This window comes from Arachis hypogaea, chromosome 19 (genome assembly GCF_003086295.3).
Source record: "Arachis hypogaea cultivar Tifrunner chromosome 19, arahy.Tifrunner.gnm2.J5K5, whole genome shotgun sequence".
In the NCBI taxonomy this organism is placed as follows: Eukaryota; Viridiplantae; Streptophyta; class Magnoliopsida; order Fabales; family Fabaceae; genus Arachis; species Arachis hypogaea.
Window position 1 is genome coordinate 119510661 of NC_092054.1, and position 13753 is coordinate 119524413.

General features: G+C 38.7%; 1 protein-coding gene and 1 non-coding gene across 2 annotated transcripts in view; one reads left to right on the forward strand and one right to left on the reverse strand.

Annotated features, from left to right (window-relative positions):
• LOC112778659 (uncharacterized) overlaps positions 1-13753 on the forward strand; it is a 51791-nt gene that overhangs the window by 7370 nt on the left and 30668 nt on the right. The gene's annotated exons all lie outside the window — the stretch shown is intronic.
• LOC112781520 (small nucleolar RNA R71) lies at positions 11686-11793 on the reverse strand. Its single transcript, XR_003192295.1, has one exon. It is a non-coding gene; the product is annotated as a small nucleolar RNA R71 (small nucleolar RNA).

A 13753-nucleotide genomic window follows, 5' to 3' on the forward strand; every position in this document is an offset into this window, starting at 1 on the left:
GCAGGCAACAAAAGAAAAAATTAATTACTGATGTAAAGTACTACTTGTGGGATGAACCCTATCTCTTTAAGAGATGTGCAGACGGAATAATTCGTAGGTGTGTGCCTAGAGAAGAAGCGCAGAGGATCCTATGACATTGCCATGGATCACAATATGGAGGCCATTTCGGAGGTGAGCGAACAGCCACCAAGGTCTTCCAATGTGGTTTCTACTGACCTACACTCTATAGAGATTTCCGAGAGTTTGTACGTAACTGTGATAGTTGCCAGAGAGCTGGTAATTTGCCTCATAGTTATGCCATGCCTCAACAAGGAATCTTGGAGATTGAGTTGTTTGATGTATGGGGAATTGATTTCATGGGGCCTTTCCCACCATCATACTCAAACACTTATATTCTGGTGGCAGTTGACTATGTATCAAAATGGGTAGAGGCCATTGCCACACCCACCAATGATACTAAAACAGTACTAAAGTTCCTTCAGAAACACATATTCAGCAGATTTGGTGTCCCTAGGGTACTAATCAGTGATGGGGGCACTCACTTCTGCAACAAACAGCTTTACTCTGCCATGGTCCGGTATGGGATTCGCCATAAGGTGGCAACTCCATATCATCCACAGATAAATGGGCAAGCTGAAGTCTCTAACAGAGAACTAAAAAGAATCCTGGAACGGACTGTAAGTAACCGTAGAAAGGATTGGGCACGAAGCTTGGATGATGCTCTGTGGGCTTACAGAACAGCATTCAAGACTCCCATAGGGACCTCTCCTTACCAACTTGTGTATGGTAAGGCTTGTCACCTGCCCGTGGAACTGGAACATAAAGCCTACTGGGCAACCAGATTCCTTAACTTTGATGCCAAATTAGCTGGAGAGAAAAGATTGCTCCAGTTGAATGAGCTAGAGGAATTCAGATTCACTGCTTTCGAAAATGCCAAGCTTTACAAAGAGAAATAAAAAAGGTGGCATGACAGAAAGCTGTCATCTAGAATCTTTGAACCAGGACAAAAGGTTTTGTTGTTTAACTCTAGGCTCAGGCTATTTCCCAGGAAACTGAAGTCCCGGTGGAGAGGACCATATGTGATTACAAGTGTATCACCATATGGTTATGTGGAGCTTCAAGATATTGATTCTGATAAGAAGTTCATTGTTAATGGACAGAGAATCAAGCACTATCTTGAAGGCAATGTTGAGCAAGAGTGCTCAAGTCTGAGGCTAGATTAAAAACTCAGCAAGGTCCAGCTAAAGACAATAAAGAAGTGCTTGCTGGGAGGCAACCCAGCCATGGGACATCACTTCCTCTAAGCATTTTGCCCTATTCTTGATTTTATTTGTTTATATAAAGTTCATTGATACTAAGGTAAAGAGTCAATTGTATAAGTTTACAAGGTTACAGAAGGATTCTGCACACAAAACAGAGAAAAAGAGCTCACTGGCAAGAAAACGCCAGTAAGGATAGCCATCTGGGCGTTAAAAGCCAGAAAGAAGCATCTTCTGGGCGTTGAACACCAGAAAGAAGCTCCTTCTGGGCGTTTAACGCCAGATTTACAGCATCCTGGGCATTCAGAAAAACGCCCAGTGACAAAGGAGTTCCTGGCGTTCAACGCCAGAAAGAAGCAACAGCTGGGCGTTGAACGCCCAGGAGAAGTAGCAGTTGGGCGTTGAACGCCCAAAACATGCAGCGTTTGGGCGTTCAAACGCCAGGATGGTGGGGAGGAGGTAAATTCGTTTTTTTCTTCATATTTTTCATTTTAATCTTAATTTTCATGTTTCAATTCATGATTTCTTGCATAAACATGTTACAAATCTTGATTTCTAAAATCCCTAATTTCTAAAAACCCCACTTTAAAAATATCAAATGTATCTTAATCCATAAGCACAAATCCTTTTTTTTATCCAATTCAACTCTTTTTTCAAAATTTTCAAAACAAATCTATCTCTTTTCATTCAAAAATCTTTTCAACTAATCAATATCTTTTTCAAATCTCCATATTATCTTTTTCAAAAAAATCCAAATTTATCTTTTTCAAATATCTTTCATATCTTTTCAATTTTAAATTATATCTTTTCTTATCATACTTATCTCTTTTTAAATCATATCTTCTATCTTATCTTTCTCCCTATTTTCGAAAACCCACCCTGTCCCTTTTAAAAACACTTTCGGCCTCCTTCCTCTCATCCACCATTCAACACTAGTTCTCCTTCTATCCCTCTCCTTTTTTTCTTTTGCTTGAGGACAAGCAATCCTCTAAGTTTGGTGTGTTTATCCGTGATCACTAAACCATACCCACTAAGATCATGGCTCCTAAAGGAAAACAACCCACTCCAAGAGGCAAGAAAGAGAGTGTTCCAAAACCACTTTGGAATCAAGGGAGGTTCTTAACCAAAGAACATTCAGAGCATTACTACAAAATAATGGGTCTAAGATCTGTGATCCCGGAAGTCAAGTTCGATCTGAAAGAAGATGAATATCCGGAGATCCAAGAGCAGATTCAAAACAGGAACTGGGAAGTCCTAGCTAAGCCTGAAACGAAAGTGGGAAGGAATATGGTTCAAGAATTCTACACTAATATGTGGCAAACAGATAGGCAGAGAATATCTGGAGCTGCCCTCTATGACTACAGGACTGTGGTCAGAGGAAAGATTGTTCACATCCACCCTAACAAAATCAGGGAGATCTTTAAGCTACCTCAGCTGAAAGATGACCCAGACTCCTTCAATAGGAGAATGATGAGAACAAACGAGGGCCTGGATAAGATTCTAGAGGATATATGCATCCCTGGAGCCAGGTGGACCACCAGCACGAAGGGTGCCCCAAGTCAACTCAAGAGAGAAGATCTCATACCAGTCGCCAGAGGATGGCTGGACTTCATTGGGCGTTCTATATTGCCCACCAGCAACCGTTCTGAAGTCAATATTAGAAGAGCAGTGATGATCCATTGCATTATCTTGGGAAAAGAAGTAGAAGTTCATCAACTGATCCCATCTGAATTCTACATACTTGCCAACAAGAACTCCAAGGATGCCAGGTTGGCTTATCCAAGCCTAATCTCTATGCTCTGCAAAGATGCTGGAGTAAAGATGGGAATAACAGAGTATATCTCAGTGGAGCAACCAATCACTAAAATCACAATAGAAAAACAACAAATGCAGGATGACCCCATCAAGTGGAGGGCGCAAGAATTCCTACCAGAACTCCCTCAATTTGAATACTGGGAGCATCTTGAGGCATCTGTCACTAAGTTGCAAGAAACCATGGACCAATTGAAGGAAGAACAGCAAAATCAAAACAGCATGCTTTGCAAACTGCTCAGAGAATAAGAGGTGCAAGGGCGTGAATTAAGAGAACTAAAGCGTCAGAAACTATCTCTTGAAGGGCCAAGCACCCCACAGACTAAAGAGGCATCCGCTTCCCAAAGTCAAGGTTGTTGAGTTCTGATCTTAACCTTAACCCTGTGATAACTTTTTTTCTATTATTTGAGTTTCATCTTAGGAGTCATATAATGACAATAGTATTTATATTTTGATTTTATCCCCAATTAAGCTATAATTTATTTTTCTCATCATCATTAAACATGAATAAAATAGAAGATTTTCTTTAGAACAAGGAGGCAATAATTTTTGAGTTTTTAATAAAACAAATTCTAATTGTTTACATGTGGTGGCAATGCTTTCTGCCTTCTGAATGAATGCTTGAACAGTGCATATGTCTTTGGAATTTGATGTTCTTGAATGATAAATATGTTGGCTCTTGAAAGAATGATAAACATGAGACATGTTATTGGTAATCTGAAAAATCATAAAAATGATTCTTGAAGCAAGAAAAAGCAGTGAATACAAAGCTTGCAAAAAAAAAAAGCAAGCAGAAAAAGCCAATAACCCTTAAAACCAAAAGGCAAGGGTAATAAAAAGGATCCAAAGCTTTGAGCATCAGTGGATAGGAGGGCCTGAGGGAATCAAATCCTGGTCTAAGCGGCTAAACCAAGCTGTCCCTAACCATGTGCTTGTGGCGTGAAGGTGTCAAGTGAAAATTTGAGACTGAGCGGTTAACGTCAAGGTCCAAAGCAAAGAGAAGAGTGTGCTTAAGAACCCTGGACACCTCTAATTGGGGGCTTTAGCAAAGCTGAGTCACAATCTGAAAAGGTTCACCCAATTATGTGTCTGTGGCATTTATGTATCCGGTGGTAATACTGGAAAACAAAGTGCTTAGGGCCACGGCCAAGACTCATAAAAGTAGCTGTGTTCAAGAATCAACATACTGAACTAAGAGAATCAATAACACTATCTAAATTTTAAGTTCCTATAGATGCCAATCATTCTGAGCTTCAATGGATAAAGTGAGATGCCAAAACTATTCGGAAGCAAAAAGCTACTAGCCCCGCTCATTTAATTAGAATATGAGCTTCACTCAAAAACTCTGAGATATTATTGTTTCTTAACTCATTTGTATTCTATTTTATTTATCTAGTTGCTTGAGGACAAGCAACAGTTTAAGTTTGGTGTTGTGATGAGCGGATATTTTATACGTTTTTTGGGGTTAATTTTATATAGTTTTTAGTATGTTTTAGTTAGTTTTTTGTTTATTTTCATTAGTTTCTAGGCAAAATTCATATTTCTGGACTTTACTATGAGTTTGTGTGTTTTTCTGTAATTTCAGCTATTTTCTGGCTGAAATTGAGGGAGCTGAGCAAAAATCTAATTCAGGATGAAAAAGGACTGCTGATGCTGTTGGATCCTGACCTCTCTGCAATCGGAATAGAATTTCTGGAGCTACAGGAATCCAATTGACGCGCTTCCAATTGCGTTGGAATGTAGACATCCAGGGCTTTCCAGCAATATATAATAGTTCATACTTTGCTCAAGGATAGACGACGTAAACTGGCGTTCAACGCCAGTTCCATGTTGCAGTCTAGCGTCCAGCGCCAAAAACACGTTACAAGTTGGAGTTCAATGCCAGAAACAGGTTACAGCCTGACGTTGAATGCCCAAAACAGCCCAGACACGTGAGAAGCTTTAGTCTCAGCCCCAGCACACACCAAGTGGGCCCCAGAAGTGGATTTCTGCACTATCTATCATAGTTTACTCATTTTCTGTAAACCTAGGTTACTAGTTTAGTATTTAAACAACTTTTAGAGACTTATTTTGTATCTCATGACATTTTAGATCTAAATTTTGTACTCTTTGACAGCATGAGTCTCTAAACTCCATTATTGGGGGTGAGGAGCTCTGCTGTGTCTCGATGAATTAATGCAAGTATTTCTATTTTCCATTCAAACATGCGTGTTCCTATCTAAGATATCCATTCGCACTTCAACATGAATGTGATGAACGTGACAATCATCATCATTCCCCCACGAACGCGTGCCTGACAATCACTTCCGTTCACCGTAGAATGAATGAATATCTCTTGGATCTCTTAATCAGAATCTTCGTGGTATAAGCTAGATTGATAGCAGCATTCAAGAGAATCCGAAAAGTCTAAACCTTGTATGTGGTATTCCGAGTAGGATTCAAGGATTGAATGACTGTGATGAGCTTCAAACTCACGAGTGTTGGACGTAGTGACAGACGCAAAAGGATAGTAAATCCCATTCCAGTACGATTGAGAACCTGCAGATGATTAGCCGTGCGGTGACAGCGCACCTGGACCCTTTTCACTGGAAGGATGGATGGTAGCCATTGACAACGGTGATCCACCAACACACAGCTTGCCATAGGAGGACGTGCGTGCGTGAATCAGGAAACAGAGGAAAGCAGAATTTCAGAAGACAAAGCATCTCCAAAACTCCAACATATTCTCCATTACTGCATACAAGTATAATTTGTGTTCTGCCCTTCTTACTTTTTACAATTCAAATTAAGAATTATTATTGATATTATATCCTGACTAAGAGTTACGAGATAACCATAGCTTGCTTCAAGCCAACAATCTCTGTGGGATCGACCCTTACTCACATAAGGTATTACTTGGATGACCCAGTGCCCTTGCTGGTTAGTTATGCGAAGTTGTAAGAGAGTAATGTCAACATTAACATTACAATTTCGTGCACCAGGCTCCGAAGAAGTCCGGCGTCACAATAGTAAAGAATGAGAATGGGAAACTCATGGCTACAAGGATGCAGAATTCCTAGAGAGTGTGCATTGACTACAGGCGCTTGAACTTGGCCACTCGCAAGGATCACTATCCACTACCTTTCATTGATCAAATGCTTGATCGGCTGTCAGGTAAATCACACTACTACTTCTTAGATTGTTATATGATGAGCGGATAATTTATACGCTTTTTGGCATTGTTTTTAGTATGTTTTCAGTATGATTTAGTTAGTTTTTTGTATATTTTTATTAGTTTTTATGTTAAATTCACATTTCTGGACTTTACTATGAGTTTGTGTATTTTTCTATGATTTCAGGTATTTTCTAGCTGAAATTGAGGGACTTGAGCAAAAATCAGATTCAGAGGTTGAAGAAGGACTGCTGATGCTGTTGGATTCTGACCTCCCTGCACTCAAAGTGGATTTTCTGGAGCTACAGAACTCCAAATGGAACGCTCTCAATGGCGTTGGAAATTAGACATCCAGGGCTTTCCAGCAATATATAATAGTCCATACTTTGCCCGAGTTTAGACGACGCAAAAGGGCGTTGAACGCCAGTTCTACACTGCAGTCTGGAGTTAAACGCCAGAAACACGTCACGAACCAGAGTTGAACGCCAAAAACACATTACAACTTGGCGTTCAACTCCAAAAGAAGCCTCTGCACGTGTAAGCTTCAAGCTCAGCCCAAGCACACACCAAGTGGGCCCCGGAAGTGGATTTATGCATCAATTACTTACTTCTGTAAACCCTAGTAACTAGTTTAGTATAAATAGGACATTTTACTATTGTATTAGACATCTTGGGACGTCTAGTTCTTAGATCATGGGGCTGGCCATTTGATGAGCGGATAATTTATACGCTTTTTGGCCTTGTTTTTACTTAGTTTTTAGTATGATTTAGTTGGTTTTTAGTATATTTTTATTAGTTTTTAATTAAAAATCACATTTCTGGACTTTACTATGAGTTTGTGTGTTTTTTTGTGATTTCAGGTATTTTCTGGCTGAAATTGAGGGAGCTGAGCAAAAATCTGATTCAGGCTGAAAAAGGACTGCTAATGTTGTTGGATTCTGACCTCCCTGCACTTAAAGTGGATTTTCTGGAGTTACAGAACTCTAAATGGCGCGCTCTCAATTGCGTTGGAAAGTAGACATCTAGGGCTTTCCAGAAATATATAATAGTCCATACTTTGCTCAAGGATAGACGACATAAACTGGCATTCAACGCCAGTTCCATGTTGCAGTCTGGCGCCCAGCGCCAGAAACAAGTTACAAGTTGGAGTTCAACGCCAGAAACAGGTTACAACCTGGCGTTGAACGCCCAAAACAGCCCAGGCACGTGAGAGGCTTAAGTCTCAGCCCCAGCACACACCAAGTGGGCCCCAAAAGTGGATTTCTGCGCTATCTATCATAGTTTACTCATTTTCTGTAAACCTAGGTTACTACTTTAGTATTTAAACAACTTTTAGCGATTTATTTTGTATCTCATGACATTTTTAGATCTGAACTTTATACTCTTTGATGGCAAGAGTCTCTAAACTCCATTGTTGGGGGTGAGGAGCTCTGCAGCGTCTTGATGAATTAATGCAATTATCTCTGTTTTCCATTCAAACACACTTGTTCCTATCTAAGATGTTCATTCGCGCTTCACTATGAAGAAGGTGATGATCCGTGACACTCATCACCTTCCTCAATCCATGAACGTGTGCCTGACAACCACCTCCGTTCTACATCAGATTGAATGAGTATCTCTTAGATTTCTTAATCAGAATCTTCGTGGTATAAGCTAGAATTGATGGCGGCATTCGTGAGAATCCGGAAAGTCTAAACCTTGTCTGTCGTATTCCGAGTAGGATTCAAGGATTCAATGGCTGTGACGAGCTTCAAACTCGCGATTGTTGGGCGTAGTGACAGACGCAAAAGAATCAAGGAATTATATTCCGACATGATCGAGAACCAACAGATGATTAGCCGTGCTGTGACAGAGCATTTGGACCATTTTCACTGAGAGGACGGGAAGTAGCCATTGACAACGGTGACACCTTACATACAGCTTGCCATGGAAGGAGCCTTGCGTGTGTGAAGAAGAAGACAGGGAGAAAGCAGAGATTCAGAAGACAAAGTATCTCCAAAACTCCAACATATTCTCCATTACTGCATACCAAGTATTTATTTTATGTTCCCTTGTTCATTTGCAAGTCAACTGATAATTATAATTGGCCTCCTAACTGAGATTTACAAGATAACCAGAGATTGCTTCAAACCAACAATCTCCGTGGGATTCGACCCTTACTCACGTAAGGTATTACTTGGACGACCCAGTGCACCTGCTGGTTAGTGGTACGAATTGTGAAAAGTGTGATTCACAATTCGTGCACCACCATTCGGCCATGCCTGAACCTTTCACTTATGTATTTTTCAACGGTAGAGTTTCTGCACTCCATAGATTAAGGTGTGGAGCTCTGCTGTTCCTCATGATTTAATGCAAAGTACTACTGTTTTATATTCAATTCAACTTATTCCGCTTCTAAGATATCCATTCGCACCCAAGAACATGATGAATGTGATGATTATGTGACGCTCATCATCATTCTCACTTATGAACGCGTGCCTGACAAACACTTCTGTTCTACATGCAAACAAGCTAGAATGAGTATCTCTTAGATATCTAATACAGAGGACCGAGTCCGAGATATTAGAATCTTCGTGGTATAAGTTAGAACGCATGGATGGCCATTCCTAAGATCCGGAAAGTCTAAACCTTGTCTGTGGTATTCCGAGTAGGATCTGGGAAGGGATGGCTGTGACGAACTTCAAACTCGCGAGTGCTGGGCGTAGTGACAGACGCAAAAGGAGGGTGAATCCTATTCCAGTATGATCGAGAACCTCCAGATGATTAGCCGTGCCGTGACAGAGCATTTGGACCTTTTTCACAGAGAGGATGGGATGTAGCCATTGACAACGGTGATGCCCTATATAAAGCTTGCCATGGAAAGGAGTAGGAATGATTGGACCTTTCTCACCAATGATTTGCATAAGTATTCCTATCTTTATTTTCTGTTTATTTATTATTTTTATTCAAAAACTCCATAACCATTTGATATCCGCCTGACTGAGATTTACAAGATGACCATAGCTTGCTTCATACCAACAATCTCCGTGGGATTGAACCTTACTCACGTAAGGTTTTATTACTTGGATGACCCAGTGCACTTGCTGGTTAGTTGTATCGAAGTTGTGACAAATTATGAATTAAGATTAGAGCACCAAGTTTTTGGAGCCATTACCAGGGATCACAATTTCGTGTACCAAGTTTTTGGCGCCGTTACCGGGGATTGTTCGAGTTTGGACAACTGACGGTTCATCTTGTTGCTCAGATTAGGTAATTTTCTTTTTCGTTTTATTTTCAAAAAAAAAAAACTATTTGTTTTCGAAAATCTTTCAAAAAATTTCTTTTCCCTTTGTTTTCGAAAATTATTTTAAAATTTTTAAGAATGAATTCTAAAGTTTCAAAATGGTATGCTGAAGTTTGGCTGGCCATCAAGCTTTAGACTAACCTGGTATGATTCCTGGAATCTTGATTGAGGACTGTGAATTCGTTGCTTCCTTTTCCCTATATGTTTTCAAAAAAAAATTTAAAAATCATAAAAATCAAAAATATTCTTGCGTTTCTTGTTTGAGTCTTGAGTCAATTTTAAGTTTAATGTCAATTGCATGTTTTAAATTTTGCATAAAAATTTTTGAAAAATTCATGCATTTATAGTGTTCTTCATGATCTTCAAGTTGTTCTTGGTAAGTCTTCTTGTTTGATCTTCATATCTTCTTGTTTTGTGTCTTTTCTTGTTTTTCATATGCATTTTTAACTTGTTAGTGTCTAATTATTGAAAATCTCTAAGTTTGGTGCCTTGCATGTTTTTCTTTCATTAAAAATTTTCAAAAATAAGTCTTGATGTTCATCTTGATCTTCAAAGTGTTCTTGGTGTTCATCTTGACATTCATAGTGTTCTTGCATGCATTCATTGTTTTGATCTAAAAATTCTCATGCATTGAGTCTTTTTCATGTTTTTCTCTTTCTTCATTAAAAATTCAAAAATCAAAAAAATATCTTTCCCTTTTTCACTCATAAATTTTTGAAAATTTGAGTTGACTTTTTGAAAACTTTTTAAAATTTAGTTGTTTCTTATGAGTCAAATCAAATTTTCAATTTAAAAATCTTATCTTTTTCAAAATCTTTTTCAAAAAGCATATCTTTTTCATTTTTCTTATTTATTTTCGAAAATTTTAAAAATATTTTTCAAAAATCTTTTTCTTAATTTTATATCATATTTTCAAAAATATCATCAACAATTAATATTTTGGTTCAAAAATTTCAAGTTTGTTACTTACTTGTTAAGAAAGATTCAAAGTTTAAGTTCTAGAATCATATCTTGTGATTTCTTGTGAATCAAGTCATTAATTGTGATTTTAAAAATCAAATCTTTTTCAAAACTAATTTCAATCATATCTTTTCAAAAATATCTTTTTATCTTATCTTTTTCAAAATCATATCTTTTTAATCATACCTTTTCATATCATATCTTTTTCAAATATCTTTTCTAACTTCTTATCTTCTTATCTTTTAAAAATTGATTTTCAAAATTTGTTTCAACTAACTAATTAACTTTTTGTTTGTTTCTTATCTCTTTCAAAACTACCTAACTAACTATCTCTCTCTAATTTTCGAAAATATCTCCCTCTTTTTCAAAAAAAAAAAATTCTTTTTAGTTAATTAATTGTTTAAATTTTAATTTTAATTTTAATTCTCCTTTAATTTTCGAAAATCATCAACTTCTTTTCAAAAATTAATTTTCGAAATTTCCTCCCCCTCATCTCCTTCTATTTATTTATTCATCTACTAACACTTCTCCTCACCTCATATCTCTGCTCCTATCCTCACCCTTGTGTTTGGATTATCCATTCTTCTTCACTCTTATTCCCTTTCTTCTTCTACTCACACAAAGGAACCTCTCTCTACTGAGGCAAAGAGGATCCCTTTATTATTTTCTGTTCCCTTCTTTTTCATATGAGCAGGAGCAAGGACAAGAACATTCTTGTTGAAGCAGACCCTGAACCTGAAAGGACTCTGAAGAGAAAACTGAGAGAAGCTAAAATACGACAATCCAGTGACAACCTTACAGAAATTTTCGAAAAGGAAGAGGAGATGGTAGCCGAAAATAATAATAATGCAAGGAAGATGTTTGGTGACTTTACTGCACCAAATTCCAATTCACATGGAAGAAGCATCTCCATCCCTACCATTGGAGCAAACAATTTTGAGCTTAAACCTCAATTAGTTTCTCTGATGCAACAAAACTGCAAGTTTCATGGACTTCCATCTGAAGATCCCTTTTAGTTCTTAACTGAATTCTTGCAGATCTGTGATACTGTTAAGACTAATGGAGTAGATCCTGAAGTCTACAGGCTCATGCTTTTCCCTTTTGCTGTGAGAGACAGAGCTAGAATATGGTTGGATTCTCAACCTAAAGATAGCCTGAACTCTTGGGATAAGCTGGTCACGGCTTTCTTAGCCAAGTTTTTTTCTCCTCAAAAGCTGAGTAAGCTTAGAGTAGATGTTCAAACCTTCAGACAGAAAGAAGATGAATCCCTCTATGAAGCTTGGGAGAGATATAAGCAACTGACCAAAAAGTGTCCCTCTGACATGCTTTCAGAATGGACCATCCTGGATATATTCTATGATGGTCTGTCTGAATTAGCTAAGATGTCATTGGATACTTCTGCAGGTGGATCCATTCACCTAAAGAAAACACCTGCAGAAGCTCAAGAACTTATTGACATGGTTGCTAACAACCAGTTTATGTACACTTCTGAGAGGAATTCTGTGAGTAATGGGACGCCTCAGAAGAAGGGAGTTCTTGAAATTGATACTCTGAATGCCATATTGGCTCAGCATAAAATATTGACTCAGCAAGTCAATATGATTTCTCAGAGTCTGAATGGAATTCAAGCTGCATCCAATAGTACTCAAGAGGCATCTTCTGAAGAAGAAGCTTATGATCCTGAAAACCCTGCAATAGCAGAGGTGAATTACATGGGTGAACCCTATGAAAACACTTATAATCCCTCATGGAGAAATCACTCAAATCTCTCATGGAAGGATCAACAAAAGCCTCAACAAGGCTTTAATAATGGTGGAAGAAACAGGTTTAGCAATAGCAAGCCTTTTCCATCATCCACTCAGAAACAGACAGAGAACTCTGAACAAAATACCTCTAATTTAGCAAACTTAGTCTCTGATCTATCTAAGGCCACTCTGAGTTTCATGAATAAAACAAGGTCCTCCATTAGAAATTTGGAGGCACAAGTGGGCCAGCTGAGTAAGAAGATCATTGAAACCCCTCCTAGTGCTCTCCCAAGCAATACAGAAGAAAATCCAAAAGGAGAGTGCAAGGCCATTGAATTGACCATCATGGCCGAACCCACAAGAGAGGAGGAGGACGTGAATCCCAGTGAGGAAGACCTCCTGGGACGTCCAGTGATCAATAAGGAGTTTCTCTCTAAGGAACCAAAGGAATCTGAGACTCATCTAGAGACCATAGAGATTCCATTGAACCTCCTTATGCCATTCATGAGCTCTGATGAGTATTCCTCTTCTGAAGAGAATGAGGATGTTACTGAAGAGCAAGTTGTCAAGTTCCTTGGTGCAATCATGAAGCTGGATGCCAATTTATTTGGTAATGAGACTTGGGGAGATGAACCTCCCCTGTTCACCAATGAACTAAATGCATTGGATCCATTGAGATTGCCTCAGAAGAAACAGGATCCTGGAGAGTTTCTAATACCTTGTACCATAGGCACCATGACCTTTGAGAAGGCTTTATGTGACCTTGGGTCAGGAATAAACCTCATGTCACTCTCTGTAATGGAGAAACTGAAAATCTTTGAGGTGCAAGATGCTAGAATCTCATTAGAGATGGCAGACAATTCAAGAAAAGAGGCTTATGGTCAGGTAGAGGACGTGTTAGTAAAGGTTGAAGGCCTTTACATCCCTGCTGATTTCATAATCCTAGACACTGGGAAGGAAGAAGATAAATCCATCATCCTTGGAAGACCCTTCCTAGCCACAGCAAGAGCTGTGATTGATGTGGACAGAGGAGAGTTGGTCCTTCAACTGAATGAGGACTACCTTGTGTTTAAAACTCAAGGATCTATCTCTGTAACCATGGAGAAGAAGCATGAAAAGCTTCTCTCACTACAGAGTCAACCAGAGCCCCCACAGTCAAACTCTAAGTTTGGTGTTGGAAAGTCTCAACAATGCTCTGAACATCTGTGAGGCTCCATGAGAGCTCACTGTCAAGCTATTGACATTAAAGAAGCGCTTGTTGGGAGGCAACCCAATTTTTATTTATCTAATTTTATTTTCATTCTTATTGTTCTTTCATGTTTTATTAGGTTCATGATCATGTGGAGTCACAAAATAAATAGAAAAATTAAAAACAGAATCAAAAACAGCAGAAGAAAAATCACACCCTGGAGGAAGGGCTTACTGGCGTTTAAACGCCAGTAAGGAGCATCTGGCTGGCGTTCAATGCCAGAACAGAGCATGGATCTGGCGTTGAACACCAGAAACAAGAAGCATGCTGGCGTTCAGACGCCAGGAATGCACA